Genomic DNA, 6,973 nt, shown 5'->3' on the forward strand with positions numbered 1-6,973 from the left:
TTATATCTCTTTAATATGTTTTGAAAAGAAACATATTTTTTAAATGCAACATGTCAAAACTGCATTTACAAAAATCCTGATTGCTTTTTTTTTCCATACCTGGCCAAAGCTATTAGTTGAACTCAACCTGAAACTGCATAACTTTTCCCAATAAAAAATTTGTCAGAAAAATTCCTCTTGGCTCTGGGAGCCCTGTTAGTTATTTGTCAGCAGTCAAAACCCTGTTGGGTATTTCCCATCTGACTTCTTTTCTTAACAGTGGCTTTATTGGTCTGGGAATTAATGGCGGAAGATGCAATACTTGCTATTCATTGCAGTCATCCCAAATGCCACTCATCTCATCAGACCACAGCTCCGCAAAGCAAAAGCCCCTCTCCTTCCTCCAATGCACATTTTTTTTTTGGCAACCGTCGGGTATTTTAGCCTCAATTTGTTCCCTGCATCCTCCCAGCCCTGCAGCATGCACTGCTATCCCCAGGCTTGGAACCACATCAGGTCCCCCCATCCCTGTCCCCCCCATCCCTGTTGACCAGCTCAGCTCAGCCTCTTGCTGGGTAAACTCCCTCCATTGCCAGCCTGGGCCCTCGTTAATTTGTATTGCAGCGTGTGTCGCGGGCTGACGTGTAATTAGAGCTCCTGAAGCCTGTCTCATGCTGTAATTGCCATGACAGGGGCCACAGCATATCCGCTTGTTAATTAGTAAACCACAATATCCCGGGGGCTCGTTGAGAGCTGCCTTAATTGTATTTCAGCTGGAACAGAGGGATAATTACCCTTCACTAGCACTGCCACTTTTTAATTCTTTAAAAAAATAAAAAAAGGAAGAAAAACCCAAATTGAGCTTCTCTTCCTCTGGGTGGCCACTGCCTCTCCCCTTGGCTGCCCAGGGACCTGGGTTTGTCCCTGGGTTGAAGGGGAAGGGCCGCGCAGGTCTGCAGCGTGGGGACGGGATGCCAAGAGCTTTCCATGGGGACATGCTCTTGGTCCATCCTTCAAACGGTTGGTGGCTGAGCTGCCCCTGCTCAGAGGGTGCTTCTGGGTCCCTGCACACGGGACTCCACTGGGAACCCCGTTTGCAGATGCAGGCTGGCTTGCTGGGAGTCCCATTTGCCGGGAATCCCATCTTGGCTGGCGGGCAACCCCTGAGCATCACCACCGGGCACTGCCTGGTCTTCTGGCTTGGAGGAATAGCCTGTGTCCAGGGAGAAGCAAGCCAAGGTCTTCAGGCTTCCCACCAGACAGAGGGGCTGAAGTCCCCTCAAAAGGTGAGTGGAAGCTGCTGCGGGCTGCAGGGAGGAGGCTGCGGATCTAGCAGGGCTTGGCACGTAACTGTACGTTGCTGCCAAGAGCCCTCTTGTATTTCACATCCCCACCACGCTTGGAGCACCAGCAACAAGTGGGACCTTAGCTTGCTTGGTGCTGGAGGTCTCTGCTCTAGCAAACCCTGTGGCAGCAGAGCCCCAGCCTGCTTGTCTTTGATGGACCCCAGAGGTGGATCATCTTCCTTCTCAATTCTCTTCTTGGCAAACCTCACCTCACTGGGCAACTGGGAGTCTTCTGGGACCTGGTTAAAAGCTTTTCCCTCCATGGGAAGGATGTCTCTGCAGGGTATGAGTGTGTCTGCATCTCTTGTACTGGTCATGGGAGGACCACGGAGCTTTGGTGTGAGATGAAGGAGGTGCTGAGGCTCAGCATCACCCTTCTGCGGGCACTGCAGGCTCCAGAGCCCCTCTGCACAGCGCCGCAGGGGAGTTATTAGGCAGTCCAGGATCTTGGGTGAAGGTTAACCTGGGAAGAGACGCTAACGCACGACATCCATCTCTTTTCCTATGCTTCTGCCCAAATCGACACAAAGAGCTCGGCCACCATCAGCCCTGCTGATTCCTGCTGTTCAAAAAATTGTGTAATGGACAACTGGCCTTTGGGAGCCAGTTTGTGAATTGGTTTAAATAACAGGCCTGGCTCTCTCCTGGGAAGCTACATGGAGGTCAGCCTTGAAGAAAAGATCAGTACAGTGGCTCCAAGCATTAGCAAGAAGAAATAACTGAAGCAAAGAGTCTTGAACATAATTACAGCCTAAGAGCTGTGGTGGGAACTCAGCGACCTGAACCCATCTCCTGGACTTTAGTGCAATCAACAGATTGACACTGCTGGGTCCTGAAGGCCGGTTTTTGGAAGCCACGCACCGGGGTTGAATGCCAGAGCAGGCGGAGAAGCAGCACAGGTGCCCGTTCCAAAGGTTGGAGCTAGAAAAGTGTCTCAAATGGCATGGAGGAACCAGATGGAGGCAACCACTGGAACGCTCCGTGCGTAATTGAGGGCACCTTCAAGGGTGAGCACGAGGTGGCTGCCTACCTCCAGGATGCTCTCCGCTGCTGCCATCCAAGTCACTGTCATTAGAGCTGGGGATGGGGTTTATAGCTGAGTAACCACAACAACTTTGCACAAATTAAAGAATATACTGCAGGTTAATTAGATTTTTCTTTTTTTTTCACCGCTGCCTCCATTAACTTAGCCCTGTCATCTGCTGTCAGAAGTGGATGGAGCCCCTTTGAAATTCACAGGCATTATCACTCGGAGATGTGGATGGCTAAACCTCTCCCTGGGCAACCATGCCAGTGTGGGCATGGGTGGGAGATGCCACCTTCTCTACTTGGAAGCCCCTTGGTGCAGCAGATGAGACCAAGTGGAGACCCAGTTATCCTCCCCCAGTGCAGGGGCCAGGCTCGATTTCCTCAGCTGGCATTTCAAACCCACCTTCTCATAAGATGATCTTTAAGAAAAATAGGTAGTTTTGCAGCAGAGTTGTGCTCTCATTATTCCACGGGGCACTGTGTGAATACAAATAAACAAAAGAGCCCCCTTCGACAATATCTGAGAATGTGGCTTCATATTTTTAAACCAATTTCCTTCGACTGTGTCAGGGCCTGTTTTGTGTTTGCTAGACAATTATGTGGCTAATGAGGACAGCCATGGTTACATCAGGCGGGATTAGGAAGAATAAGGCTACAAATGTTGCAGTGCTTAAGATAACCACTAACTAATGGGGGCTTGGAGGGCATGCCCCAGGGGCAGGTGGCTCCTCAAAGGGCTCCTGGTGCTGTTTTGAAGGAGCTGGAGCAGGCAGCAGGCAGGCTGGCCAGAAGGCAAGGGAGACTCCTGGTCCCTGCATGGCAGCCGTGCCCATGGGAAGTGAGAAAGTTTGATGGTAATTAGGTATATTTAGGGAAAGCCATGCCAAGGGCATGACCCTGAGGTTGTCCCACAGAGGCAGAGACATGAGCCCTCTCATGGAGCGGGAGGCACCAGCCCCACGGGGCTCAGCAAAATGGGTTCAAAAGCAATGGCGGAACTGAGCCTTGCAACTGAGATCACCGAGAAACTGCTGTTTTAGCTGAAGCCTTCCCGTTCTGACTCTCTTACGGTTGGCACGGAGCTTTGTGCAGCGTTTCTGCAGGGCTATGGCTGTCTCCCACCCCTCTGAAGAGGGCAAAGAAGGAAAGCAGGGGGGATGCCTGGTGCTGCAGCGAGAGCCCGCTCCCCGGCTCACCTGGGGAGATGCAAGCAGCCAGCCATGGCCTTCAGATGCCTCCTCCCAGCCGCCTCTCCCGTCAGCTCTCTGGCCGCCTACTCCACCACGCACTGGCTCTCCCATCGATCAGCTGTCCAGACTCTCCTCTGCCCGCTGGACAGCTGCGCCGGTGCTGCCCGCAGGTGCCGTAAGTCATGTTCAATGAATTCCTACAACTACAGCATCCCGTGCCACACCACTGGGAGAGCAGCCTGGGCGGCCGTGCCGCTGCCCAGAGGGGTTTTGCTTTTTCCCCTTCAGACCCTCCTCCTCCTGAACTCTATCCCATGTTCTGGCTGCATCTTCTACAAAAGCCCCTCAGCTAAAGCAAACCAGGACAGGTTTGCCTGCAGACGGATGGATGCACAGCCACGACTGCAGCAAAAGTGCTGCCACATGTCCATCTTAAGACCTGAGCAGGTGACCGCCCAGACCCAGCAGCTGAGATGTCAGCTACCCTTAAACCACATTTCTGTGCCAGCCCTCTGATGTGCCCTCAGGTTGGGTGCTGTCACAGCAGGGCACAGAGCTCAGCATCTCATCCTCAGATCCCTGTTCCTCCCCTGTCCATGCCGTCAGGGAGCTCCTGCCTTTCCTCCTCGCCACTGGGCTCGGGACAGCCGGGCACAGCCACCCTCCAAGGATGGAGGAAGCCCCTGCCCTCTCTCAGCCTTCCTGCCTGATAGCAAAGGCGGGTGGTGAGGACCCTGCAGAAGGGGAGCAGCCAGCTCCTTGCTCTTCCTCCCACACTTTCTGTTGCTGTTTTGCTGCCATTTGCAGATTCTCCAGCGTTTAGTCCCAATGCTTAGTCTTGGCGTCCAGCTGTCCTCCGAGTCATGCCAAGGTCCAGTGGCCAAGGAGAAGCATGCACAGCTCATGGAGACAACCTAAAGCCTCTTGCTGACTCTGCTCTGTGCCTGGTCCCGGGCCCCCAGCCCAACCCCAGGCTGTTACCTCAGCCGCGGACCTCGGTGCCGCAAGGACCCTCCTTGCCCCTTCCCTGTCCCCGCTGCGGCCACCCCGCCTGTGCTTGCCACCCGCCTTCCTGGAAGAAGATGGCACGTGTGCTGAAGAGCCTCCCTTGAGCACAGCCACTGAATCGCACTCCGGATGACTAATTTGCGCCCTAATTGGTGTGGAAACAAATGCCAGAAAGCGCTGGAATACCGAGAAGTGAAGCTCTCCATCTTGGCTTCCTTCAGGGAAATGGTCTTAATTAAGAGTCTGTCTTGCGAAGAGAGATAATTTCCAGCTACGTGTTGAAACAGGAGCCAGGGTGGAGGTTGTGGCTGAAACCGGCATCTTCTCTTCGCTGGGCCCACTTGGCCTTTGCAAAGCAGATCTGGGGTGCAGGTTCCTCAGACCTCTGCTTCTCCTCTGCATCTTAGCCAGCCCTGCCTAGACCTGCAGGACATCCCCATGGCGCTTGCACCTCCATTAGTGTTCCTCGGCCCCACGACCACCTTCCTGTTTGTGTCCACACATTGGGCCCCACCAGCAGCAGCTCCCATCAGAAGTGGTTGCATTAGTTGCAGGAGGCCATTTTACCAGCCTGGGCCGTACTGGCTCTGGTGGTGTTGACTCCATGCCTATGATCTCCACCAGTATTTGCATTACAGTTGTTCAAACTTCATGTCACTCATTGATTGCCCTTGCGCTCTCCATTGAGGCTTTTCCCTGGTCTATTTGCTCTGGACAAGCAGTGGTATCCCCGCTCTCCGTGGTGGGTGGTCCCAGCCATCCCACACGTCTGGCACCCCTTCCTGCTCTGGCAGATGGGAGCATGCCAGGAGGGATGGCACATGGCAAGCAAACTGGTGTGGCCTCGTGTTGCTTTGCTGGGCATACTAGAGCCCACAGCACCGCGCCAGCACCGTGGGAGACACCCGGCGAGCCCTGGCACCAGTGGGAAGGGGACTCTGGGGATACAGGCTGCCATGGCGAGCTGCTGGACCTGGTGCTGCTGCCTTCACAGCACGGCTGGCATTGAGACGCCCCAGCCCCTTCTCCTTCCCCATGGCCTCGCCCTGCACAGCTGTTCCCTTAGAAATAGCTGTTGCCATGGTTTTTCCAAAGAAAACACATCTCTCCCCCCCTTCCCCACCACCACCACTCCCCACCTCCTTAACCTTGTGACAGCAGTGATGACGCCGCTCCCTGAGAAAGGCCACTTCACGTAACTATGGTAACAATTAGCTTTCTCTTGATTTTACCTCGGGGGTGATGCTAGGGAGAGGGACCCAGAGCTGCTCTCCCAGAGCGGGTGCTTCCCCCAGCCTCATACCCGGAGCTGCGGCTGGCACGAGTCAGCTCGCTGCTGCAGCATCCTGGGCAGATGCCTCACTCGGACATAGGGATGTCTGCAATCCCCCTTTATCTTGGGTGGCAGGGACATGCCCTCCATGTCCTTTATAGTAGGATGTGCCCTGGGATCCTATGCAAGCCCTAAGCATCTCAGCAGGGATCTGCTGGCCTCCGGCAGCAGCCAGTGTGGGGACCTGGGGGGGGGTGAACATCCCCCAGGCACGGGGAAGGGTGGGAGCATCTGTATCCCCCAGGCTCACCCCAGAAGCGTGGGGGACAGAAGGGGAGAAGCAGCCGGGTGTACCGGAGAAGGGTTGGGAGCCACGTGGGATTTCAGCGCTGGGGCTGGAAGCACACTGGAGGCATCCGTAGCCTGGATGAGCGGTCTGCAATGGTGTCTCTGCTCCCAGCAGCAGGCGGGTAAACACGTTGCAAAGCTACTCGTTGGGTACATTAGAGTCACAGCTGCCGACTGCAGCGACTAAAATAAGCGTTTGCCTGCTTTTTATTCCTCCAAGCCCAGCAGAGCCCACTCAGCACCAGGAGCAGAGCTGGAGTCTATTCTTAGCCCTGCGGGGAAGGGAGCGGGAGTCCCTGTGCTGCTGCTACGCAGGGCTGGGGGCTGCCTGGTCCCATCCCCTCCCGGTCCCCGGGAGCCTGCCCTGAACCCAGGGGGACACCGAGGCGGGAGGGACTGCGCCCGGATGGGGACGAAGTCCTACTTTTTGGGCAAGGAGGAGCTGGGGATACAGTGGGAGGGAGGGGTACCCCAGCACCTCTCTTAGCATCACTGCAGGATTTGGCATCTCCGGGGAGTGGCTGCAATGCAGGCAGCTTTGGAAGGGGTCCCCACTCTTGCAGAGCTGCTTTTCTGCCTGGGCATGGGGGAGAGTGGGGGACCTCGAGTCACAGCTCCTGCTGCCTCCAGGGAGGGGAGGTTTAAGGGGAGTTAAGGGGTCTAAGCTGAGAGTCACCCCTTGCCCCATGCTGTGCCAGGATCGGACCTGCTTTGCCCAGCCCCAGCCGTGAGATGCTGCTGCCGCCCACCCCAATGCTTCCCAGCGGTTTCAACATGTGCTGCAGACCACAGTGGCCGGG

The sequence above is a fragment of the Nipponia nippon genome, unplaced genomic scaffold, assembly GCF_047370975.1.
Source record: "Nipponia nippon isolate SJK-2023a ecotype South Korea unplaced genomic scaffold, ASM4737097v1 scaffold_9, whole genome shotgun sequence".
Taxonomy (NCBI): domain Eukaryota; kingdom Metazoa; phylum Chordata; class Aves; order Pelecaniformes; family Threskiornithidae; genus Nipponia; species Nipponia nippon.